This window comes from Pelodiscus sinensis, chromosome 12, assembly GCF_049634645.1.
Source record: "Pelodiscus sinensis isolate JC-2024 chromosome 12, ASM4963464v1, whole genome shotgun sequence".
NCBI classification, from domain to species: domain Eukaryota; kingdom Metazoa; phylum Chordata; order Testudines; family Trionychidae; genus Pelodiscus; species Pelodiscus sinensis.
This window is the reverse complement of record NC_134722.1, coordinates 553,495-580,263: the sequence shown is the minus strand read 5'-3', so window position 1 is coordinate 580,263 and position 26,769 is coordinate 553,495. Positions and strand designations below refer to the sequence as shown.

Here is a 26,769-nt window from a genome sequence, read left to right as displayed (position 1 = left end):
CCCTGCTCACGCAAGTTACACAGGCTGGGCTGGACTGGCCAACTGAGGGCCTGATCTTTGAAGGGTCTGTGTGTCTGCCATGCCCATTGATTTTAGTGGAAGAAAATGATGCTCACCACCTTGCCGTTACATTATCCGCTGCTGGGGACAAAGGACCATGTCTGCCCAAGCCTTGCAGAGAGCCGGGGGCAGGTTAAACAGGGACAGGCTGATGGCCAGGAATGTTTTTTCCTGCCCAGCGATTTCTCCTACCCTAAACCTCCCCCCCCCCAACAAAGCTTCTGTTAGGGGGTGTGCCCCTTCAATGCCTTGTACTTGGAAAGTGGAGGTTAGTGGTAACTCACAAGGCCTCCGAGTCGGCCTGCAGGGTGCAGCCCTCCCTTGAAAGGGCTCAGGAGATACTTCCTTAAAAGCACGTTCGCCCTGTAGAGCGGTGGGTAGCTGAAGCAGTGTCAGACTGAGGCAGAATTATACTGTCTGCCGTTGGCTTGCAAGACGTATACTTGATACCTCTCTCTGCTGCTGAACATAACACCCCGACAAGACTCCCAGATCCGAGCAGAGTTATTTTTTGAAGCATTATGTAATTGGATTGCATGGTCAGGAGTGCTTCCTTAACAAGCCTTTCAGCAAGCCCTCTGCGTCTGCCTCAGCCAATCCTCAGCTCGTACACTCAGTGCAGAGTAAACTTGCTGCTAAATACAGTTCGGAAACAGAGGAAACCAAGACACTGAAGATAATCTGTCCCCTCCACTGTCTGGGGTTTCTGGAGGGTGATTCTCAGAGCACAATCCAGTGTCTTACACCGACGAAATGAAATGAAAGCCCCGCAATGTGGGGAGGGAGGGGAGCAGGAGGGACAGCCAGCAGTAGCTTTCTGAACTGAGCCAGTGACCTAACCCTTTACCCGCCAGAGGCAAGGGCCTTTAAAGAAAGATTGGCATTGGTCCTGTCCTTTGCATTCACATGGTGTGGGTGGGCAAACATCCTGGCCTCCCCCCCCACACTCCTGCTGAGCACAGGGTGTGCTCTGTCACATCAGACCAGTGGTTCCTAAAGTCACATAGCCTGCTCCTGGCCCATGCCCGATGCTTCAGAGACAGGTGTAAAGAGTCAGTCACACAACATAGTACCAAATGGGCGGGGCTTACTGAGTCTGTCTTTTAGTGCTGGTCTAGCCCATTGTGCCAGTCTCTGGCAGTGGCCTGCTTGCGACTCTGCTGAGTCACTCTACTCTGCTTGTGAGAGACAACTGTCTACAGGCAGCAGTGACAGGAGCAATATTATCGAGACAGAGAGGAAGGGTGAGCTTCTGCTGGGCTCCGAGGCGTCAGCTGGGACTGTCCCAAGAGATACATTCTGGTGGGCAGTAGTTCAACTAGAACACAAACTTTCTAGTCTCTTATTGCAGGAAGGAGAAAAATATCAGGCAAACCATCAGCAGTAACTCCACGCCTCCAGGAATACTGCTGGCCGTCTGGCCCTACTGAAAGCCAAATCACATTTGTTTCCTGATTGTCAAAATGCACCCTGGTTCATCCCCTCCCGCAGCCTTCTCGGCTTGGCCTTTTCCCCCTGCCCCTCTCAAGTGTTGGTGAGGAATTAAAGTGTTTGGTTTGCACTCAATCAATGATTGAGAAATGATTTCAGTACTGCGGAAGAAGAGAGCTTTAGAGAGAGGGTTTTGTGTGTGTGTGAGCAAGAGCTGATGAGGACAAAAAGTAGAAATGTACACAGTAATTTCCTGACCATACAGACCTAGAGCTTGCATTCATGAGGAATTCATGTACACATGCTAAGTCTTTTTCTATGCCAGTTTGTCCTGTTCATGGTCCTAAAATATACCTGCCCGTGATCTGGCTGGGAAGAAACATTTTTCCATCGCTCCTTCCTCCCTTGAGCAATTGGAAACCTTGACTGTAGTTTCAGCTCTTGGTGCCTCCAAAGGCTACTTCTCTTTTCTCCAGTTGTTGATGCACTTGTATAGGCTGAGGCAGGAATTGCTGGGTAAAATTCCAGGGCCTGAGTTACACAATGGGGCAGAAGAGATCATCACAACCGTCCCTTCTAGACTCAAAACCTGAAAGACGGTTTTCAAGTGAGGAAAATCTCTTAACTTTTCTCCCGGAGCCTCTCACTGGTTTTGCCATGAGTAACACTGACGGGCAGCTAAGACTGGCAGACAGGATGGAGGATGAGCATTGAAACTAGACCCCCCCCCCCATGCCAAAAGAGAGTTTCTCTGCTATGAGAACAAATGCCAAAAGCTGGAAGCCACGTACACGGGGAGGGATGGCAAAGGAGGAGAGGCTGGAGTGAACACAAGAGAGTTCAAGTTGGCAAAGAGCCCTTTCCTGGAGTATGGCCGTTTAACCTTTAGCATTCAAGTGTCTGGGCTCAAGTGTCACGCTGAGCAGGGCTGTTCCACTACACAGCCTCCAGCCGCTGTGGGGAGAGGGTGTGTACAGACCCAGCCTTTCCCCTGCCTCTTCCTAGAGGAGACAACAATCTGGCTCCTTTCTCACTTTTAATGCCAAATCTAAATGTATTTTAACTGGAAGCTGCTGCTGTGCCATTTATCGCTATCAAAACCAAGGGGCCGGGGTGTGTGCAGGTGGGATGCTGTTTGCTCCTTCCCAGTCTCTGGCCAGTAGAAAGTGCTGGTCTGGCCTTTGGAGGTTCTTGGGGGGCTGTTGGACAGAACAAGCGCTTGGCAGACCAGTATGCTGTCTTTGGAGCACACCTTGACCCAAATGAGTGCCTAGGGTTGGAATCCAAGGGTTGGGATGTGACCCAGCTGCCCTTAAGTGAATTCTTTGCAGTTTTGGCCTTGCACTATGGATCCTGAAACAGGTGGCAGCATTGGTGGGGAGGAAGGAAGGAAGCAGGGCCATTAGCAATGGCCTCTCGCCGCAAGAAACACTCCAGCATGGGAGCCTGTGGCCAGTTTCTCGGCTGAACGCTTCCTTTCGCCTTTTGGTGAACACAACACATGAAACTGAAAGAGATGGCAAAAGACAAACATCAGACCCTGATGCAAATGGCCTGGCCAGCCAGGCCTCCAAATCAGCCCCAGCTGTAGAGCCCCGCAGGACTGATGGAAAACACACACAGCCCACTGGCCAAGTCTGGGCAGCTGCATTCCAAGAACGACTGGAGGGAGAAGTAAAGTAAGTGTTAACTGGGAAGGAGGAGGAGTTTGATCCTGGTGCTGACAGGAGGATCTTTGCAGGGAGGCATTTCCTTTCAGCCCTGCAGTCTGCTCACATCTCATCCCTCCTCATTGCCGTGCAGGTGCAGAGCGGGTTTAAGCAGCTTTTTGCCAAACAGAACAATTGCTGAGGGGGCAAGGAAAGCCTCTTTTTGCATTTCTGTAGCTGCCTGATGGCCCAGCCGAGCCCTCAGAGGGCACTAATCAGAGCAGCCCTACTGACTAGCAGGGGACCACCAGGATTAGCTTTAGGGTACAGCCCTGCCTGAAGTCACATAGTGGAGCCCATTATGGACAGGTCCTACCTCTCATAAACACCAGACTTGCTTCTGGTCTGTAAAACACACACACACACACACACACACACACACACACACCCCCCCCCCACTCTCTCTCTCTATGAACTCTGTGGAGGGTGTTTTACATTTATTTTTGCTTTTATAAAATAAGCACAAAGCTTTGGAGGCTCCCTTCCCAGCAGCAGATTTTTGGGCAGCTGTAAATCAGGCTTTTAGAAGAAGAAAAAAATCTAGGTTTTAGTAACATTTGACAAACAGGGATGCAGGTGGACCTTGTCTCCATTGCTCATGCTGGGTCTCTCACCATTTTCCATCTTAGCATTTTGGGAGTGAGGCTGATAAAAGCTTAGTGGGCCTGGCCTCTAAACTGCTGAATCTGTTGACTCACGTTCTCTCTCTCAATCCAAAAGAATTTTAGGGGGAAGATTTACAAAGGCCAGTTAGGGCCTAGCTCCCAGCAGAAAACCTTTTAGTGTCTTCCCCGTGCAGATTGGGAAGGGTGTGCACTTCACTGCCGGTGTGTGTGAACAAGTGTCCCTTTTCTGCATGTCCTGTTGAAGGGCCCTGACTGTGTTGAAGAGATGCAGATTTTTTTTATTTTAGCGTATTTGATATACTTACACCCAATTTTGTGTGAACTGTTTTGGAAAATATAGAACCTGTAATTTAGCCCTTAGCCCCAGCAGCAAAATGTCTATTTTATCTTTTTAACTGTATGATTTTGGAACAATTCTACATTTTTCTTTTAAAATTGTTCCCAGAGATTTAGATTTTCACCATGACATATTTTGATTAAAAAAATCCAGGAAGCGACCATAACTCAGTGACTTTTGTAAAAATGTTTATTAAATGCAAACATTGAAGATGACATCAACAAACAGGCAGAAGATGTATAAACATAAAACAAGCACAATTGAAGCAAATGTCCAGAGTCCCTTGAACATAAACTACAACTCAAAGGGAAATGATGCTCAATATGTAGATCATGTTAGAGAATCCTGCTTAAGGGTCAAGATTTTTTTTCCCCCTCTGCAATTCTTTTTAAAAACTATTAATGTGCGGCTCCAGGTGTTCATTTTTGCATTATACTGAAATCTATCATATCTTGTATTTGAAACCTGCAAACCAGGAAAATAGACATGATTTAAAGCAGGGTTTCTTGCTAACTTGCGGACCGGCTCTGGTCCCCGAGATCTCCCTGGTAGGGCATAGGAAGGCAGCAAGCCGATCCCTCGTATCAAAAAGGTTGACAAATAGTGTTTGAAATAACAACCCTATTAGGAAGCTGCTCTACCCCTGAAGGAATATTTTATGTGCTCCAGCCAGTGACAAAGCCAAGGGTGTGAAATAGCTCTACTAGCCGGTTGATGCCTTTCATTCTCACTAAGATAATTCCGGTGAGGAAAAAAAACGGATGTCTGAATCTTTTTTTTTTTTTTTTTTTAAATGTCATTGAATAAAGAGGATCTGGGAAGAGACATTAAAAAAAAAGCCAGGGAGAGAACAAACATCCCTGATTTTCCTCACTCCAGAGATCTCTCTCGAAATCCTACACCATGTATTTCTCAAGAAGAAATACATCCATCCCTCTAGCGTATCCACATATACATCTCTCAGCAATAAAGGAACTCAGCCTCCTGTCCATTAAACAATACACGCATACATGCCTCCCGAAGAAATTCAGACATTTGCTAGAATTGCTCAGCAGTGCATCTCTCTAGCCCTGCTGCAATTCTGCAGCCCAACAATGAATGTGTTGCTGCTGGCATATCCCTTTCCATGCCTCATGCTAAATGGATGTATATGGGCACAATGTATCAGATCACGTCTGTGGCCTGCATACCTCTCTTGCCAGCCAATGCTTTTGATTGTGTATTGTTTCTATCCTCAGGAACCCTCACATTTATGCACCAGCTTGATCTATTTCATGTTAGTAATGGGGGGGGGGGGGGGGGGGAGGAGGAGAGGGGAGGTTATCTAATATTACCAAAATATTGTGCAGGTAAACTAAAATAAATGCTGAGAAAATCAGAACCATCCAAACTCTTACTACTAAGGTTTGATTGTAGATTTCCATTGCAAAGGAGCAGAGAATTGGAAATCTGACAATGCCTTCAAATTGACCTGTATTTTCACAATGCACACTGTGTTTAAAATGAATGGCAGACTTATCACTTGGAGCTACTTCAAGGACTCCGGGCCTCTGTTTTATTCTGATTCTTTATACGTATTTCCAAGAAACAGAAAATCATATCAATTCACATTAGAGACTTTCGAAACTGGATTACATTTTACAATGGTTATTGTCTTAAACAGGAATTTTAAAAAAATAGCTTGGAACCTCTCCGGAAGGCTGATGCACTAGAAGATCTCAGAGCTTTTTCATCAATAACTCTCCCCCCCCCCCCCCAGACATTGGAGTAAGTAGTATTCAACCATCTTGGGATTCTGTTCAAAATCGTGGCATGATTATGGCTCCCTGACGACTCCATGCATTCATTTGATTTCACTGGGGCCCTACCTGGATCTCTGACCCATTTGATCAAGTTCTCCCTGAAACGTCAGCCCAGACTGTTTGGGTAGCGGAACTGCATTTCTACAAAGGACTCTGCCTCCATCCAAGACGGAGGAACTTGGAATCACGCCCCAAGTCTATTCACCACAGATAACCACTACTCCTCTGGGAGCTCAGGCAGCAGAAAACTATAACCAATGTCTCAGCAACGAAGCAGTTTCCAGGCAGCATGTTCCTAAAACTTAGTCTTCATGCAATTTTTTAAAAGAAAAGCAAATGTTGTAAATGTTAGGTCAGACTTAAGTTGTCCACATCTGTATTCTTAGTTTTATCGTGCCAAAATAGATAAACGCAATGGCGTATTTCTACATACGTAGCCATAAGACACAGGTGAAAAATTAGATGGATAAAGAATTTGAATGTGATGCAATTATTCATTTTTTTTTAAAATACCCTGTGAGACTTCAAAAAATATGAGTTGAGAGCTGTTCATTAAGTACTTTAGATAATATAAAAGTATTTACTCTTATTTTAACAAAAGGGTGTGTATATAAAAATGGAGGCAGCTGTAGCATCTCTCTAGTTGAAGCTGTGTTAATTCACAATTAAAAACCAAAACTAAAACTGGTATTTTATACTTTAATGATAGATTTGAGTCTCCAAACTCTTTAGAGAACAATTGGCTAATTATTCCCAGCCTGTACATAGAAATTTTAGCATATGCTGCTTGCAACCTTTATCTACAGCTATTTCAGAGTCTTTTAGTTAGACTTCTGTTTGCATAAAGGTTTAACACTGCAGGACAGTTCAGATGACTCTACACAACTGCTATACTCGGAGAAGGGGAATGCTTCCTTTTCTCCTTGTCTATCCCACTGGTGACAGGGAAGGGGGGGGGGTCATCTTATCTTAAACTGGCCTTATTTTTCCTCCCCAGCTCCCTTAATTCCCTTCACCTCATCTTCTGCCCTTTCCAGAGGCAAGAGAGAGGCATCTTAGGACTTGACCCCGCACAGAGCTGCTTCTGACTGGACCTGGCTCTGGGGGCTGGGGGAGAGGAAGAGTGCAACCCTCTCATTTGGCTTTGCAGTTTAACCCTTTAGCTACTCGGCAAGGGACAAGTAGCATTAGTGCCTGTAAGCTCAGCTGGGCTGCTGCCTTCTTCCTTTTCAGGTACTTTGATCACTTTGCAAGCCTAGACGACCAGGAATGCAGGAGCACTGAGCCTGCCACAGGAGGGGAGAGAGCCGCACACCCAGAGTAGCAGCACAGAGTTGCCAAAAAGAAGAGTGCTTGGTTGGTGTGAAGGACCTAGACAGATGCACTTCAGCATGTTTGCATTCACGGATCTATACGTTTTCATGGGAAGTGACTGGACAGCACCCCCCAGCTAGAATACACAGGGACATGCACATAGCTTTCAGGCTGAGAGCGCCTGTATGTTATGGCTTAGGCACCTATCACCAAAGTATCTATTAGACTTCCCTACCCCTTATCCACATGTTTACTTCTTGTATCCTGCAGAAAGATGTGCACACAGGCAGGACCCCTTCTCTTCTCAAGCTATCCCACTACATGTACAACCTTTGGAGAAAATGTTCCCTATACCGCCAATTAGCAAACAATTGTTGCCTTTTTTCTGTTCCCCTAGCTTCACCATCAGCAAAGTGTTTTATACTCACAAGAATGACAGCCACAAATTCTATGTACCTCTCTAGACAGCACATGGAGCAGCCTTGCAAAATTCTGCTTGCCAGAGGCAAATAGGATTATTTAAAAAAAAAAAAAAAAAAAAAAAAAGACAGGAAAGCCTCCCCCAACTTTTTTCCTCCCCTCTTCTCCTTTTCCCCGGTTAGCCTCAGAGTGGGTAAATAGATTCTTATGCCGGGACAGGTAAGTTTCCATTACTTTTTTTGCAAGGCTGACAAGTACATACTTACATTTGTATACTTACTGGTGTGTAAATTCACATGATATACAGGCATGCAAATAGTCACACGCTTTCTATAAATACCTATTAATGTTCATAATAGACAAATACAATTATATGCCAATTTAAAAGCCCCTTTTCTTGTATCTTGAACATACAAAAATTGCAAAAGATATGTTTATTAATTTACCAGGTAATATCAACAGTTTTGGATTTCTAGCATTCCTTCCTGTTCTCTACTAAAACAATTTGTAAAGACTTCAAATTACCACCTCAATAATAAACAACGTGTGCTTAACAGAGAATTAAAAATACAAATGTTTACTAGTTTTAGCACATAGCTTATTACACTACAATTTGAAATCCAGCCATATTCAGATTCTTCCAAGTGGAAACATTGCCTATAACTGCATTCCTCATTTAGCAAACTAAAAATGTAAGGTTTTATTTATTTTGGTTACTATTTTTAAAAATATAAATTACTGTCATTTTTATATAGTCTCAAGATCAGCAAGGAGACAGACATGATTTGGCTGCATTCCCTCTCCCCCTCCCCAACAAAACTTACATTTACACAGGTTCTTGCAGACAGAGAAAAGAAGAGGAAAACACTATTACATTTTAGAGCGTGTTTCTTTCCTATTTCCTAAATACTCCAACACCTGAATCCCTCCCATCAGTTGCATTTTACAGTGACATTAGGCTGGGGAAAAAGCAATTAACTGTTGCAAATGGAATGTTTAAATAATCACAAATGGAATAAGTTGAAAGCAAAAATGTTACGGTAACAATAAAGAAATATTTAATCAGAGCACAGGTTCTGTTGGGACTGAAGGAATGTTACAGCTTTCCTTAAAAAACGGGGGGGGGGGGGGGTTAGAAAGAAAGCAAGAAGAGAGGCAGAGGCACAGCCGCCTCCTGGAGTTCCCCATTGTCCAGGGCTATAGAGAGCCCAAGAATGGCATTAACCTCACAAAAGGCACATTGTGCTAGGGACAAAAAGCGCCCCTTCTTCTACAATAACTTTTAGCTTTTTATTTTTAGCAAGCGACAAAGCTTTTGAAGCCATGGCTGGTGAAACCTGCAGCCCGATGCCAGCGAGGCCGGGCTGGCCGGTATCGATCAGCTGTCCCGCTTGGAAAGGCAGCCAGGGAAGTTTGAATGGGAGCTCGAGCTTGGCTCCTGGAGAGGAAAGCCCCGAGTTGTGAAACAGTCTCCCACCTAGCCCCGCTTGGCGGCCCCGCAGGGTCGGGAGAAGCGGCTCGCCGCGCCGGGGAGAGGGACCCAAACGCCCCGCAGCCCGAGCGCAGGGGGCCCGGCGGGGCGATGCGGCCACAGCGGCGAACTTACACAAGCGCCTCCTTGTCCTGAGCCGGGCAGCTGCCGGGCGGGCAGGCGGGAGCAGGTAGGGCTGCTGGCCGGGCAGGCAGCGCTCTCCCGGGGCCGGGCAGGGAAGGGCCGGGAGGAGAGGGGAGGGGGCCCCGGCGCTGCCCCCGGGGAGGCCGAAGTTGCGCTTGTTTCCAGCTGCAACTTCCCAGCTCCGGCCGGACTCGCCGCTGCCCCGGCAGGCCTGGGCGGGCAGGTGGCCCCGGGCCGGCAGCGCCCGGCGGCAGCCTCGGCCCAGCCCCCTGCGGCGCGGCCCCCGCCCGGTCCCGGCCCCCCCGAGCGGCGCCGGCCACATGCCCCAAGTTTCGCTGCGCCGCTGCCGCCGCCGCGCTCCCCCGCCCGCTCCCCGCTCGCTCGCTCGCTCGCTCCCTCCCCCGCCGCCTGGGCTGAATCTTATTGATCCAGAAGGTGGCTAATTAGCCCTTCCCGTCGTGCCTGGGTAATGAGGCACATGCGCACTGCACTAATCAGCCATTTTTTGCAGGAAACTAATTAGCAGAATAAAGATCCAAAGAGTTTTTTTTCTTCCCAATCATCAGATCTGAGTCCGGGCGCTTCCTGCTCCGGCGACCGCCAGCCCCGCCGCCCGCTCGGCTCCGCTCCGCCCCGACCCGAGCGCCCCGCCGCCCGCACCGCCGCTGCTGCTGCCGCCCGTGGCCCCTCGCGCCGGGGGGCTGCAAACTCCCCAACAACGATGCTGCTGCTGGGCAGCGGCGGCGGCGGCGGCGGCTCCTGCTCGGCTCCGGCTGCTGCCTCCTGCTCCCGCTGCTGCTGCCCCGGGCTCCTCCTCGCAGCGCGCCGCTCCCGCCGCTGCAGCCGCGGCCGCCCGCTCGGGATGTGCGGCCCCCGCGCCTCCGCCCGGGATTAAAAGCGCCGCCGCCGCCGCCGCCGGAGGAGCGACCGTGTAAGTGGCAACTTTGCTGCCCTGCGCCCGCTCGGGGCGCTCGCCGGGCTGCTTTGCATGGGCTGGTCCGGCCCCCGCCCGCCTCCCGCGGCTCCCACCCGCCCCGCAAACTTTGTGCGCCCGGAGCCGCCGGGCGCCGCCAGCCCGGGCCGCCCGCAGGTGTCGCGGCGGCTGCGGGGCTTGGCGAGCCCGCTGCGAGCGGGGAGCGGCCGGCGGGCGCGGGGCTGCGGGCCGGGGGACAATGGCAGCGAGCGGGGCTCGGTGCGGAGCGCAGGGAAGGAGGCTGCTTCGCCCGCCGGCCCGGGCTGGGGGACACTGTCGGGGCCGCTCCGCCGAGGCGCAGGGCTGGGCTGCGACGCGCACTCCGGGACAGGAGCGGGTCCCGGGCTCGTGCTGGGCTGTGCCCCTGGAAGCGAGCCCGGGAGGGACAGGCGCTGGGGCGGCGCGGCTTGGAAGACGGGCTTGGGGGACCAGGCGAGCATTGATCAGCATAATCTGCATAATCGATAGGGCACCGCGCTGCACTCGGGTCCCGCCGTTTACTGTAAATTTCGCTAATCTCCGCAGCGAGGCTGCGAGTGCAGCTTCCCCCTTCCTCGCGTGCGTTCACTTGCAGCCCCGCACCCCGACTTGCGGCTCGGCTCTCTGCAACTGTCACCGGCGAGGGACTCGCTCGGGCTGGCTCACTTTCAAATCCCGTCCCTCCGCGCTCTGCCCAGGCGCTTTGTGTGTGGATTTCCCGGTCGGTGCGGAGGGTTTTAATAGGAGATGGCTTTAAACTCCACCAGTTCCTCAATGTGGATTAATGGAATTGTTTGCTAGTCTTTCAGATGAACAATAACACTTCCTAGGAGCCCTTCTCTGTTCCTCTGGGGTTAGATTTCAGCCGGGGGAAATGGCCCAGAGTTCTGTGGAATTCATACGCCCAAGAGCAATTTACCAAAAAATATTTTTTAAAGACTTGGTTCCAGTTCAGACCCCTTCCATCCGTGTTGCCAGTCCCTGTAACTCTGCTGCCTTACGTGAATCGATATTTGGGATGTGTTTTGAAAGAGGAGTGCAACTTAGGCTGGTTGGGGCTTTCATAAAGTGTACATGGAGCTAGTTTTGAAGACTGGCTAGGGGGATGGGAGAGGTAGAAAATGCCACTGTAGGCCAGTTGCCCCCCCTTCTCAGTTTCAGTTTTTAATTACTTAATGCTGAATTGCACAGTGCTTATCTAAATATTTGCAAATGCTCTTTCCTATTGATTCCGCTGAATAAACTGTCCTCCTTTGCTTCAGAGAGGAGGTGATTCATGCTCTTTTAAAATGAAATCTCTAGAGCAGTGTGTGTGTGTGTGTGTGTGTGTGTGTGTAAGAGCACACACGTTTTAGGTTTAATTTATAAATTGGGGGTGTGTGAAACTCTTTGGGCTCAGGGAAAGATTTGTTTCTCCTTTGAGCTGTGTTTGATGGTGGCCTTTGGTAGATCGAAGACTTGGTGTGTGTAAGTACGTCTCTGCCTGCTCTCGCTTTCTCTCCCTCTGCCTCTTGTTTAATATGGAGCAATTTTCTGGAGGCTCAGTGACTCCCTCCTTAGGGTCACATTGAGTTCGAATCTCACTGAAGGTGCAGGAGTCCTGCAATGGGGAAAGCAAGATAATGGGGTCAAGTTGGCTCCTTAGAGGCCAAAATTCCCTTAGCTGGATTTTAAAAAAATAAGTAAAATATTTAGCTTCCCCTGCCATGTTACAAATTGCAGTCTCCCCTTGCATGTATTTGCTTTACAGCTTAAAGCTTCTTCTGTCCCTTTAGCCTTCTTCCCCATCTTTGGGGTGGGGGAGAAGGGAGAAAAATAAAATCCAGTGAGTTTAGACAAATAATGTTCAATCGCCGTATCCTATTACAAAGCACTTTGAATATTCAAGACATCACACAAGACCAGTTATTCCAGTTACAACAAACTTAAAAAGAGATGAAAGGGAAAGGCAGGTTTGGATTGACTTTCTTGCACGACAAATTACATATGTAAAGCCCTCTTTAATTTCTTCCTGTACTCGCAGGGTATCAGTCCTTTTTTTAACGTCTTGTTCTTTCATGAAAATCTATCAGTGGAGTTTAGGAAGATTGCTGCAAGCAACACATTTTCTGTATTTTTGTTCCTGTATCTTGGAGGAGAGTTGGCAGGCATTCTGTGGTTTGCCGTTACACAATATGTTATCATGTTTTTAATCACTAAATCATTGCAGCGGTTATAGATTTACGGTCTGAGGGTATTACAGAGGAGCAACGGAGGCTCTATGTATTATAGACGAGTGTGTCTGTGTGTTTTGTGAACTTCTACATTGTAGTATTTGTCTTTTGTTTTCTGAAAGAGAAGAAAGTTTATATTTTTGTGCCAAGTCTCCTCACATGCTTAAATTGTAAAGTCTTCTGAATCCCAACAGAGCAGGAATTGGAATTATTATGGTACAAGATGTTATGTGAAATCCTGGTGTTAAACGAACATTGTTGTGGGATTAGCGAAAGGTAGTCCGGCCGGTCTCTTGGTTTAATACTAGCCACCTGCACTGGGATTCGGTGCTGATTGGAAAGGGCAAGGTGGGGAAGAAGCACACACATTTTGTAGATGTTGGTGACCTCCTATGTCATGTCAGTGGTAGCTCACTTTCTGCTTCTGTTTTCATATTATTATGTAACAGAATCCTTGGTAGCATTAAAAATTCAGTATTACAAGCTGATTGTAATGCTCCCTCATTAGGGAGCACTGTCTGGACCTGTAGTAAGTGAAATGCCGAGCATGGCTTTTGGATTATAAACACCAATAAATACTAAATATCAGCAGAAGGGAAAAAATAAAGTTAGCTGGGCTTTTGGCCTCTTAGCTCTCTCCTCCCCCCACCATAGTTGTCTGTGGTTTTTTGGTTTTTTTATTGTGATGCTCTATATCGGCTTTCCATGGGTGACATTTTCTGTCGTTCTGCAGCGAGGTCCCTTGTATACACAAAAGGGTTAGAAGTTTGTTTTGTTTTGATCTCTATTAAAGAGGTCCTTCAGTTTGCTGATGTCATTTCCTTTCATATTTGAGTTGTTTGTTGTGCCTCCCCTCCCCCCTCTCAGCTGGAGCCTACGGCAATGTGGGGAAGTGCAGCAGCGGAGTAAGTTCTGGCCTCGAAGGATGCGGGTCGAATGGTGGCTTTGCGTCAGTCTCTGATTTGCCAGCTTGGGAAGGAGTTCCAGTCCCAATCTCTGCTTAAACGTTCAGACCTCAACTTTCTGTGGCCTGTCCATGGGCTGCAGTGGCAGGCGATGATTCATCTCAATTTCCTTTTCTCCCTCGCTCCCCTCTTAATGTCTTTAATTCTCCCCTCTGTCCCTCTCTCCCTTCCTCTCCTCCCCCGCCAAAAAAAGTTCTGACAACTGCAATTCACTTGCAAATCCGAGGCCAACATTAGTGGGGCTCCTGCTGTGAAAAGAAGGAAAGTGATTCGAGGCCCCCCCCCCTTTATTTCTGTTCTTCGTCTCCAGTTAAACATTTCTAAGTGGCTTTTTCCTTTTCTTGGTCAGTTGACTAACTTCAGAGGTAGGGACCCTGTTCTCCTGATGTTACTCCTGATCTTGGTGATGTTGCTTTCTAGCCCAGTTCTCTCCTTTGCAAGCGTCCTTCAGGCTGCAACAAAACCACACGAACAAAGGGAAGAGAAGGAAGGAAAAGAAACCAGATTTCTAACTGCAAAGGTTTTTTTTTTGTTATTTTTTTAAATGTCTAGTTACATTAGGAAAGGAGTGGTCATTCGACTGTTTGCCTCAGCTTTTCTGCATCCAAGCTGGAGTGAAAAATGAGCCAGCATTGACACTTGGCTTGATGTGAAACCCTGGGTAACCTCTTTCCCCTTCCATGACTCTGGCCTTTTGTTCCTGGGGAACTGAGCTAAGGTGCTTTTCACTCTGACCAAAGGCAGCTCGAAAAGTCTCTGCGTGTGCTTAGTGCCTTTGGATGGCCTCCTCATGGTTATTGTCAGAGAGCAGAGTCTAGCAAACAATCGCTTGGGCGAGACACAGGCGCAAAAATATTGTCCATTTTTAACCTCTGTTTTAGGGGGTTTTTCATTCTTTAAATTTCACAGTTTCAGTTTGTGTCTTGAGAGAGATGAGTGGAACAACACGGAGCAGATTTACTGTAGGCCGGGCTAGCTGTTGAACAGATCCAGTAGAAATTGCTAAATCCTAAACTGATGCACATATGGCTGCCTGTATTAGTCTTTAACACTTTATTCAACTTTTAAAAATAAAAAATGTTGTGCTGAAAAAGTACAAAATGGAATATTATTTTAACTAGATTTAGTATTTTATAGGCATTATTTTTGTGACATTTTATTGCGCAAGCACCACACCCCAGTCAGTTTTAAGCTTGCTTGTCTGTACTGGAAGAATTATTAGGCAACCATCTTATTCTGGGTTGTACTGTGACTTGTATGAGCAGTGTTTCTGATATAGTAACTTAATTAAAAAGGTGGCTTAACACATATTACATATAGGGGAGAGTGGTGCATTTTAGAAGAGATTTATTACCAAACCTTATACGATTCTTAACTTTGTTTTTTAGCATATACTGCCTGCCTTTAACCTTTGTGTGGTTAGTACGAGGCTGAATATAAACTGATGCATCAGATGGCAGAGATGGTCCATGAACAAAGCAGGAGTCAGATTTTTTTTCCCTCTTTCTTCCCTCCCCCACAACATAATGTATCTGCATCAATTGGGATGCTGTATGTAGAGGTCTGTCAGCTTTCCTATTAGGATCTCTTAACATTTGCAGCTTGTACCATAGAAAAACCTCCCCCCGAGCTGAGCTGAGATGAGGCGTCCCCGTCGTATGCAGGGCTACTCTTATTTTTTTTTGTCCTTTTGTTTTCCTAAAATTCAACCTCTTCCCCCCCCCCCCCTCCTTTGCCCCTCCCCAATTGAATTTGTACCATAGTCCATTAGTCCTTTATGGGAGATTTACACCTCTGTATATTGAGGTGAGGAAAAGAGAACCTGCTGAAATAAATTCTTCTAGTAACAGACTCTTTTCAGCACCTGCCCAGAGCTTCCTCTGTTTCCTTCTCTTCCTTTTTTCTCATTTTAAACTCGGATAGGATTTTTAATCTGTGGAACTAACGTTGCTGGGATAGAGTTGTTGAGGTCTGTTGTGTCAGGAGAATGGGAATCCAAACATCTGTGCGTAGGCCTCGCCACAGCAGACTCTAATGGTTTTGACGGAGCTGTTGTGGTCTGTTGTCTGGAAAATCTGCATTCTACGCAGTGCCCGAGGGGGGCCTCGGTACCACAGATCGTAATGCGTACCTAAATATAACTGCCTAGGCACAATGGGGTGAGATAAGGGCAGAACAAGAAGCTCCACTAAATGTCTGCCTCTTGTTTTGTCACCGATTTGCAGTTTGTGTGTGTGTGTATTTTAAGTGTAGCAAAGGGTTTGCAAAACTAAATAGATTAAGCTCAGTTATGTAAGAAAAAAGCTCATAGCTAAGGTTCCCTTTTTGATGAAAATGAGGGAGCTGCTACTCATTGTCCCTTATTTGAAGAATTCTAGCTGCCCTCTGTGAGAGTGCAAACAGGTTATTATATTCATTGCATGTGTGTGAAGAAGCCTGGTTGGCATAGTTTTGTCTGAGTAATTTGCCAGCTAGCCGAGCTCTGAGGTGGTAAGGCTCCTGTTTCGGGAGCAGGTGAAGCCAGCATTTTTTGTTTGTGTTTTGCTCTTGGGAGCTCATGCATGCATTCCCGTGCGACTGGATTGGTTTCTAAAGAATTGCCATTGGAGGAGTGACCATTTCCAATGCTGCTATTTTTCCTGTTGGTTCTGCAGGACAGAAAATGTCCATCTGTTGGTGAACAGGTTTATCTCCACAGCAACCATAGTTTGAAGAGCAGGGGTATTCCATACCAGGTGTACTCTGTGTGTATTTCCAGAGAGAGGGTGAAACGTGTGGCTAAAGTTCAGTCTTGTTTGAAATTGTTTTGATTCAGGATTGTCTAATGGGGGGGGGGGGGGGGACGGGACCTGCCGACGGATTCTGTAACAGGAGCAGCACCGCGTTCAAATTATCTGCCTGCTCCCGTCTGCCTGTAGCCCAAAGTCTCTGCTTCTAGCCAGTGCTCGGCGTTTCGCGTCCAGGGGAGCGTGGGTTATTTGTGTCCCTGTTAGTTAGGTCCGGGAGGTGGCCGAAGCAGGTTCTGGTGGCCATTGTTAAGGGCATTCCCTTTTGTTGCTAAATCGTGATGTTGTCTACATGGCACTCCAGGGGTCTGTGTTACTCTTGAATTCATTATTGTATGTAAGATGTTTAACTCCTAATTGTCTGTGTCTATGGTGTTACCAAATTGCAAACATGCTCCGTGTGAAAGCAAAGCAGCCAAATTAGATTTTCAGCCCACAAATGTTTTCTTATTCTTCTTAATAGATTGTACAGATTGTATTCCCTGGAAGGTGGAAAATGTAAGCCCAGAGTGCTTCGGCTTTGGGGTTTCATGTTTCAGAAGAGATGTGGAATTGGAGGGAGGAGGCTCTGGTCTTTCTCTGTTTGTGAAGGGGTGAGGTTTGGGGTGTAGGTTATGGAAATACTGTGTTGCAGCCTTATCCATAGAAAATCCATCTCTCCCCGAGTTGTCATAAAAATCTCTGCTTTACAGTATGTTTAGCCCAGTCTCGGCCGTTGCTTTGGCGTGATCACTTTTCTACAGGTGAGTTCAACTCCCAGGACTGCATAGAAACGGACATGGCCTGGGACGTCTCAGCTCGCTGCGGTACTCCTAACCTGCTCTGCCCCTCTGTGCTCCGATAGCCTAGCCTAGTTACCTCTGCTGCTGGAGAAGGTGGCTGGTGAGCATGTCAGTAGCACCACCGCCTCTCTGGCATAAAATGCAGGGCTGTCTTTCTACTGGCTTGCCTGTTTACCTGTACCAGAAACAGCTGGCTTCTTTTAGCCAGCAATACACCAATTCCAAACAGCCTGCTAGGTAAGAGGGAGTATTGACACCTGCGTGCCTTTCCCCCTTTGTAACCGTTCTTTAGCGTGTGCAAGAGTCCCAATACGCAGAGAGTGCGGTTGAAGCAGCGTCCCAGGTGCTCCGGTGAGGAGCATGGCAGGAATATCTGCGCAGATTGTTGGCGTATCCGAGCCCTGCACTGTTGCTGCCCTGAGAGGTGCCTGGACCTTTTGGTTTTCTCTCTCCATGTGGTGCAGTGAAGAGGTGAAAGCTGAACACGCAGGCAGACTCTTGGGGAGGCTGCGGGGGTCAAGTCCGATGAAACAGCAAAGGGTTCCATTTTGGCCTGCCCAGAGTGTCTCCTGCAGTGAAATGCTGTGTACCTGACGGGTGTGGCTGGAGGTCTAGAGTCAGGTGGGCTGAAGGTAGCAGACCACTACTCTGGGAGACGGTCCAGGAAACTGAGCTGCACTGATTTTGTGGAGTGTGTGTGTGTGTGTGTGTGTGTGTGTACGCACGCACGCGCTGCCAACTAGATTGGTTCTGTTGTCATGTTTTATTTAGTTCGTTTGCATTGCAGGAGTGCCCCTCGGAGCCCCTCTGGCATATCAGGGCCCATTGTACTAGGCATTGTTACAGACACAGAGGAAAGAGGGTCCCTTCCCCGGGCTGTTCACAATGGAAGCTTCTGCTGTCTGGTTACGGAGATGGGAGGCCGAGGCCTTTCAGAAGAGTGAGGACTTCTGGTCAAATATTGGAATAAATTGCCAAGGGAGGTGGTGGAATCTCCCTCTCTGGAGATATTTAAGAACAGGTTAGATAGACATCTGTCAGGGATGGTGTAGACGGAGCTTGATCCTGCCTTGAGGGCGGGGGGCTGGACTCGCTGACCTCTCGAGGTCCCTTCCAGTCCTATGATTCTATGATTCTATGACTTGTATTTGAAAGCACGAAGCATCCGTGCACGCCAGCGAGAGCCGCCCCAGCTGAGCAGAAGCAGCGTGCACGGTGCCGTAGGCCAGGCCAGGAGAAGCCTGCCCATGTTGGCAGAGCGTATTGTGGGGCTGCCTGGCATGGGCTGGGCCCCTCGTGGCCGGGCTGCCGGGGGTTGTGCCTGCCTGTCTTGTTCTGCGAGACGGCGCGCTCGCTGAAGGAGCGCGAGAGCTCCTGGCTGCTGTGTACCCAGCGTCCTTGCGTGCGTTTCCGATTAGCCGCCCCTGACTGTGCCAGACAGAACTGTAGATGTCAGGCTTTGCACAGAAAGAAGAGCGAGGCAGTGAGGGCGAGGGAGAGACAAGCCTACAAGCAGCAGGGCTGTGAGTTTCAAATTAACCTTCTGCTTTGTTGCTGTCGAACGTGAAGCGCCCCCCCCCCCCCCCTTTCCTCAGCCTCCTCCCAGTGCAATGCACGCCGGCACATCGTGAGAGCCTGGCTCCATCTCCATAAAGCTATTACAAGAAGCTGGGCAGCAGGAAGCCTGGGTCCAGGCTGTAGCCCTCTGGGGGACAGCCATCGGACTGCCGTGTGCTGGCTGGGCAAGGCCAGCAGCAGTCAGGCAGTGAGGGAGGGGACTTTGACCATCTCCCTTTCAGCAGCATCATAGCAGCAGTCTAGGGAAGAGACCTACCTGCTAGGTTAGCCTGTCCCATGCAGGATTGCTTCCTGCAGGATATTTTGTGTGCTGTCTTGTCCCATTCAGTTTGAAGCAATAGGGATTGCATCCTTTCCTTGGGGAGATGATCTCCTAGCCAGAAGGCATCCTCTTCTGAAGAGTTTTCAGCTGTTGAGTCTAAGCGGTCCCTTTCTGAATTTCACCCTTGGCTCTTGCTAGAACATTCCTAGCCTGAGTTCTCTCTCCTCCCTTCTGTGTGCATCTTGCAAATGCCAGCAGGCTGAGAGAGCTGCAGATGGCTGCTTGGAGCCTAGATTGGAAGTCAGGATTGCCCAAGCCTAGTCCTCTTGGGCGAATCACTTAACCTTTGTGCCTCAGTTTCCATCTATAAAGTGAGAACAGTTATGTCACAGAATTGCAGTGAAGCTTAATGATCGAAGGTTTGAATGTGGAAAGCACGTGTACATCTCATCCCCTTGCCCTTTATCCGTGTTAGACGTGAACCCGCCTCTTTTCCTCATAAATGTTCCTTTGCAAACCACTTCCTTTCTGTTGCTCTGCTTTGAGTGCCCTCCCGTTGGTCCATGCTGGCCCAGTGACATGAGGTACCTGGCACTACCATGAGAGTCGTTTAAAGGACACTCTTCTCCTGGATCCAAACATACACTTGACTGTGAAGCTATTTCTCAGTGTCATAATTTCCCCTTTATCTTCTGAATTATTCAGAAGAATGGAGGCTTCATAAATTCTATCCTGGCATCTTGGAATGGAGAGCAGGCCGGTGAGCATGGCAGGTTTGGGGTCTGTGTTGGCAACACAGAGATTCAACAGCCAGGGAAAACTATGTGCTTACAGGTCTTTACAAGTAGCCCAGTGTCCATTTTGCCTTTCAGATAGAGAACGACTGTAGCTTAAGGTCTCCTAGTCCACTCTTATCCTGCCTCCATTTCCCTTACCTCAGTGCAGGCTCCCCTGCCATCACCTGCGTGCCTGGGGCCTCCTTTAGAAGGATCATTATAGACAGGCCGGAGGTTCTTGCTAAATCGACCTTTATTTTGGGATGGGATGGGCTATGAATCTGCTTGCTAGAGTCTGATTGGATCACATTTGCTAGTGTGCATTGCTTCATCTAGTGGGAAGAAGGCAAGGTCAGTGACACTAAAATCTTGTATGGTCGCATTTATGGCACTGAAAGGCGAGAAGACATCTGGCCAAGGCGAGACGTCCATCTCCAATCCAGAGGGGCTGTCTGGAGGGCCTGTCTATCTGCTGTGGGAAGGGGAAGGCTTTGGAAACGCATGCGTTGCAGCTGCAGAAACAAATCTACTCTGCAATGTCTTCTCTAATCTCTCCTGCGCGGAGCCATTCCTGGTGCGTAAAGTCGAGGTGGGGAGGTGCCCCAGTTACATGAGCCATTGTAGTAGTTTTAAAGAGAGAACTTCAATCAAATAACTGAGACAATCTGAAAGGGCAGGCTGACATGCTGTGTGCCTAGCCGCACCCTCTCTCTCACCTGGAGCTGTCTAGCTATCGCTGGGCGCTCTCTAGTCTACCGGATTTGGTATTTACGGGGGTCAGAGCAAGGGGAGCTTGGGGGGAGCCTGCCAGCTACTGTTAGTCCTTTGCAAAGCGAAGGAGTCGGGGAAAAGGAGGGATGAGGTATGCGACAGCGTAAGACGGGTATTGGAGATGGTGTGATACAGTTGTAGTCTCTGACTAGCTGGGAAGGGGTGAGGGGAGAGTGCTGGGGAGTTTAGGTCTGTTTGCTGGAATGGGACGTGCTGCGCACTAGTGAGCCCGTGCTCTCTGCTCCCTTGTCATGTCAGTCTTGTGGATTCAGCCCTGGTGGCATCTGCTGGAAGGGAGCTACTGCCCCCTTTCTGTGGTGGTCTTGTTGCTTCAGTCAGCTCTGTGGCTGTTTCCCCCTCTGCTTTGGCCAGGCAGGAGCTGCTCTTGATCAGCATGAGATTCTGAAGGGGCTTGAAGGTGGGTCTGGTGCCAAAGCAATTAAGCTTAAAAAGCTCCCTTTCTTTCAGGAGCTCCATCGGAAACGGTAAATGTTTAAGCGCTTGAGCAGAATGGTGCGAGAATCCAGGGAATTACCCAAAACAAATGGCCAAAAGTCTTCTGGTGCCTTTTCTCAGCCACTCTATCAGGCCGTATATGCTGCTGACACGTGGGCAGTTGGACATCTCTTTCATATGGCTTTCTCTGACGAGTCTTCCTCTTAGTGGGAGTCCTTTTGGAGGGGAGTTTTGTAGAAGGTGGGAAGAGGGAGAGACTAGTTTGGGGCCCCTGAAAACTCCATTTTCCTCCATTAGTCTGAGAGGCCGCTAGGGCATTTGTTCCATCAGCTGGTTCTTCAGTGCAGTAGGCATCCTGTTGGGACACTGGATGAAGCTGGTTTTCCTTCCTTTTGCACTTGAATGTCATGATACAGTTGCGGACCACAAAGATTGAGACCCGTGAAGTGAGCCTCTTCAGAGAGGCATGGGCTGGGCTCTGCTCGCAGTGCTCCAAAGGACAGTGACACCTTGTCCTCCTCCCAACGGGTTTCCAAGGCAGAAGAAATGTCCCTGTGCCGGGACCCTTGAATACTGAGAGCCCAAGCAAGGTGTCCTTCCTGCTGCCACCGTACCTCGTGCAAGGAGTTAGTGACTGAATGCCAAAGTGGGGAGAGGGATTCCCCCAGTGCTGAGTGCCAGAGGCAGAGAGTTTTGGTTTAACATTTGCAGGGTAGCGGAGTAGCTGGCAGGTTGAAATGCTTGGTTTCAGATCTCTGGTTCAGCAGTGACGTGCATGTCCCTCTTCCCCCCACCCTCCCTTTCCAATTTCTACTAGCAGAGGTTAGTTGACTGCTGAGATCTCCTCCAGGAATTTCAGGGGGTGGTATTCCAGAGAACTGGAATGAGGAATTTGTTAGTCTGCCGTTGAAGGGGTGAGATTTTTTTATAATAAAGATGCTTTTTCCTACTGTTTGTCAAGCACTCGAGTTAAATAGACAACAGCAATTTCTAAACAGCCCACAGACTCCTTTCCCTCTCAGTTCAGGTTTCAGTTCCCAGATGTCATACTGTAATATCTTACTCGTTTCCCAGTCATCCATAGAGTCTTCCTGGAAAACCAGAGAGAACCTGAATTTCTAACACTTAAGTGTGAGGGGAGTGATTCATCTCCCTTCATATATTGTAAAGAAGCAAAGACAGGACAACCTCCCCTTCTCTTTGCAGCTCCTCTCTAAAAAGAGCCACGGCGTGATGCCTGATTCCATTCCCACCATGAACGACAAAGCACCAGCAAATGTCTTTACATGATGTTACTCCCTTTTCACAATTTAATAGATCATTGTATTGTAAGAACCACCTTAATGTGAGCTATTTTTAAAGGAGTAAATCAAGCTCAAAATCATGCTTCTGTCTGGAAATTGGTAGAAGCCACATCTAATGTTTTAATTGAAAGCCCAGAGATTTTCTTCATTTGCAGTACATGGTGGAAGGTGCTTGTGTGTGTTTCACATTCTCTGTTTCGTCAGTTTCCTCATTGTTGGTGTGAGTCTTTCACATAATAGAGGAAAGAGATGCACTTCAATAAAAATCAAATACATTTTAGAAAATGTGATTTCCCCATGGCATGTATGGGACCTGAAACGACTTCTGATTTTCTTTTAAACTGACCACTTTTCATAATGGCGATATCCGTTTTTTAAGTGACTGACTTAAACAACTGAGTACAGTTCTGCTCTGAAAAACAACTCGTGAAAGTGCTGTGGTGCATCTCTATTTCCATATCAGATATTCTCCCTTCTTCTCATTGGTAACTGTAAACTCAGCCTGTGCTGTCAAGCCCAAGCTGGATTTTTAAATATCCTTTATCTGTAGTTGCACGGTTCTGCTGGTTAAAGTGAGCTCTCCTCACACCTATGCAGCTCTGGTGCCTTCAGTGGATTTGCAAAGATGAGATTTATTGGAAGTTTGGCCTGTTCTAAACAGAGTTTTCACTAGTTTAAATTCAGTTTTTAAACTGGTTTACTTAACCCAGTACAAAGCCCTGTGAGGGATGGACACTTTTATTTTGGTTTAGTTTGTATCTGTTACAAATCAAATTAAGCTAAACCAAAAAGACCTTTCTTAAACTGATGAGTGTCCACACAGGGATTTGCACTAGGTTAAGTAAACCAGCTTGAATTCATACCGTGGAGTAAATTGGTACTACTTTCCCATGTAGACAAGTCCCATAGTAAATAAATCTGCTGCTGATGGATAAGCAGGAATAGAATCCAGCTCACTCAGCTGTAATGGTGTTGACTCTGCAGCGCGAACAGGAGCTAAAAGCACAAAAAACTCACTAAAGTTGGCATGCGTGATTCTAAATATGCAAGGGGGGCACCTTTGTTGAACAGGAAGGTGCTGTGTTTCAGACTCCTCTTCCAAAGCAGAGAAAATATTTTAATTTAACATCAGAATTGTTGTGTGACTTACCCGTTCAAAAGCTTTTCAGGTTTGGCTTCCAGTTTCTGGTATAGAAAGGCTGCTTTGATTCAGTCCTGTGGACCCTTCTTAGAAAGTGTCATTAATAGAGCACCCTTCCCTCCCCCCCACTAAGAGCATCTGTAGTCCTGTTAATGGAACCCTAAAACCATCAATGGAAATGTCTACTCAGCTGTGTAAGGTAGTATGTCTGAGCACTGCAGTGCCCCTTAACACTCCCTTTGAGTTGGTCTGTGCCAGGGCGGCTGTGCTGAAACAGCAAACAAGGCAGGCTGAAGGTGGCCCAGATCTATAGCCTGAGGTCTTGTTTGCTAACTCTTCCGGTACAAACCTGTATTTAGTTGCAGTTCTGCAGTGACATCACTGACTTACGTTAGTGCCTCATCCTTGCCAAGTTGCCAGGTTGCTCAGAGAGAGCAGCCCTTACCAGTGCTATGTCTGCTGGCCTCTTTTGGTCCACTTCATTACAGAATAAACTAAAAAAACAACCATGGTCTGGTGGCAGTTACCAGACTAACAAAACATGTCGATGGGATCGTGAGTTTTCGTTGGGGGCAGCCTACTTCTTCAGATGACCATCGACATGTTTTGTTAGTCTATAGAGTGCAACCAGACCATTTGTTAGTCTGTATAGAAAACAACTCGGCTACCCCTTGAATCTTCATTACAGAATGTTCAGCTTCCACATGCTCTTTTGCAGGAGTGCCGTTGCATTGAGTTCTGTATGGATGCTATCCCATTTGCCGAACTTTCCTCTGCCTGCAGGTGCAATAACCTTTTTCACTGTCCCTTAGAAACTGCTCTGCTGCTAAATTCTGCAGTTGCAGAAAGTGTATCCAGGCTTCTCGTGTTTCAGGCTCCTTGCTGCTCTAAAGTAAGGCTCTGCTGCAGGCTTTCTGGTAGTTTAGTTTCAATTTAAACAGTCCAGTATTAACATTTGGAAACTGGCTCCGTCACATCTGCATTAACATTGTAAAGACTCCTCCGTGCAATCAGGCCTGATCCAAAGGGACTTGGAAATGTGCGCGTGGCTAGGGGAGGGGACTTGCCTGCCCTTTCTGGCGGTAGGCTAGAGTAGGGCGACTTGTGCTGCTGGCTGTCAGTTCTGTTAGGGTGGTTTTTTGTTATCTTTCAGTTGTCAGCAGTGCCTAGAGTGCCTGGTGCACTAAAACCCCAGCAGATATTTAAGTCTAAATGTCCAAAACTCTTGGAGTGCTGACTCATGGAATGGACCTGATTCCGAGCTCACGCTTTTTGCACCATGCGCTACCATGGAGTTACTCCTCATTTACACCAATGTAGCATTAGAACTGGCCCAGCGCCAAAATGCTCCCATAACAGAGAGCCATGACCATCTGTTTTTATATTGTAGTGGCGCATCATCTTTTTTTAGACACAAAGTTAAAGTTCGATGGTAAGACACATTCTGCGGGGGAAATTGTACTAGGTTCATTAAATTGCTCTGGAAACTGATGTAGCTGAATTAGTGCACCTTTTGTAATAATACCTCGCATCAGTTTTAACTTAAAGCCAATTGATAGGTTGATTTAGGAATGCCTTCTGCGTGCCCACACAAGTTAGTGGTATCTGTTTCCATGGTGATTGGCTAAATTGGAACAGCATTAGTGTGTGGACCAGGCCTGCGAGATGTGTGAGGCTCCCACTCCTCTGGAGTCTCCGGAGAGCATCTTTCCGGCAGCCCCCATCTTCCTCACTGCTAAAGAAAAACTGCCATTTAAACCCAACTGATTGTAATTGCTCCAGCTAATTGCAAAGAGATCATCACTGAGAAATGCTTGCCTTGTGTTTAATAACGAAATTATTGACACGCACGCTGGAGGCTGTCCTTTTAAGAAGGGGTTGTGTCCAGTAGGACTGAGAGGACTGGGCTTCCATCTAGACAGGGCAGTTTCCATATACAATGGTGATGGACACAGGAGACATGTCAGTCCCATTTCAGAAGTACTTGTAAAGTGAGCTCTGCTTTCCTATCAGTTGGGAATACTTACCTACAACATTCACAGTGTAAGACTTCAGGACTTGGGTGGTGATGGGAGACTGCAGCTACCCAGACAGCCATTGGGAAAATTACTCAGCAGTGCACAGGCTTGGAATAACGACGGGGAGTCCTGTGGCACCTTATAGACTAACTGAAGTGTAGGAGCATAAGCTTTCGTGGGCAAAGACCCACTTCATCAGATGCATGTAGTGGAAATTTCCAGAGGCAGGTATAAATATGCAGGCCAGGATCAGGCTGGAGATGATGAGGTGGATCCAATCAAGGAGGATGAGGCCCACTTCTCATCCTCCTTGATTGGATCCACCTCGTCATCTCCAGCCTGATCCTGGCCTGCATATTTATTCCTGCCTCTGGAAATTTCCACTACATGCATCTGACGAAGTGGGTCTTTGCCCACGAAAGCTTATGCTCCTACACTTCAGTTAGTCTATAAGGTGCCACAGGACTCCCCGTCGCTTTTGCAGATTCAGACTAACACGGCTACCCCTCTGAGGCTTGGAATGTATTGGTGACACCTTTTCATGTCACAAGGTGGAGATGGTTACGGGGGGGGGCGCTGTTCTAGGTTTGATTTTGACAAATAGGCACTGGTTGGGAATTGGCAAGCAGAAGGCAGCTTGGATGAAAGTGGCCAAAAATGGTAGAGTTCGTGAGTCTAAGGAATAATAGAAGGGAGAACAACAAAATAAAGACAATAGATGTCGAGAAGGCAAACTTCAGCGAGAGCTCAAGGAGTTGGTAGGTAAGGTCCCATGGGAAGCAAAACGAAGAGGGGAAAAACTACTAAAGACAGTTGGCATTTGTTCAGAGACATATTATTAAGGGCACAAGAGCAAACTACTTCACTGAATAGGGAGGATAGGAAGTCTGGTATGAGAGCACTTGGGCTTAACCAGGAGATCTCAAATGATCTAAAAATCAAAAAGGAGTCCTTAAAGTGGAAGCTAGATCAAATCACAAAGGATGACTATAAAGAAATAACCTAAGTATGTAGGGGCATAATTAGAAAGGCAAAGGCACAAAATGAGATTAAACTAGCTAGAGACACAAAAGGTGATAAGGAACGATTGTACAAATAAATACATTAGAAGCTAGAGGAAGACCAAAGACAAGATAAGCCTGTTGTTCAAGGAAGAGGGCAAAACAATAACAGAAAATGTGGAAATGTCAGAGATTCTTAATGACTTGTTTGTTTTTGGTTTTCACCAAGAAGGTTGACGGTGACTGGACACCTACCGTAGTGAATTCCAGTGAAAACTGAGTAGGCTCAGAAGCTACAATGGGGAAAGAACAAGTAAAAAATTCCTTGGATATGTTGGATGTCTTCAAGTCATTAGGGCTTGATGAAATGAATACTCAGGGAGCTGATAGAGGAGGTATGTGAGCCATTAGCTTTCATTTTTGAAAAGTCATGGAAGACTGGAAGAGGGC

General features: G+C 47.6%; 1 protein-coding gene and 1 long non-coding RNA gene across 8 annotated transcripts in view; one reads left to right on the top strand and one right to left on the bottom strand.

Annotated features, from left to right (window-relative positions):
* Positions 1–9,695, bottom strand: part of LOC106732259 (uncharacterized) — a 115,355-nt gene extending 105,660 nt beyond the window's left edge. For both annotated transcript variants that reach the window (XR_012906619.1, XR_012906618.1), the window contains exon 1: positions 9,306–9,695. This is a non-coding gene — a long non-coding RNA (uncharacterized LOC106732259). The remainder of the gene's footprint in view (positions 1–9,305) is intronic.
* Positions 1–26,769, top strand: part of ZFHX3 (zinc finger homeobox 3) — a 1,230,042-nt gene that overhangs the window by 952,024 nt on the left and 251,249 nt on the right. The window contains exons 1-2 of one of the 6 annotated variants that reach the window (XM_075939762.1): positions 8,906–9,360; positions 9,881–10,245. The exons of 4 other annotated variants lie outside the window; for them this stretch is intronic. The gene's annotated coding sequence lies outside the window, so the exon portion shown is untranslated. Of the gene's footprint in view, positions 1–8,905; positions 9,361–9,880; positions 10,246–26,769 lie in introns of those variants that run through there. One more of the 6 variants, XM_075939764.1, reaches the window with a different exon arrangement.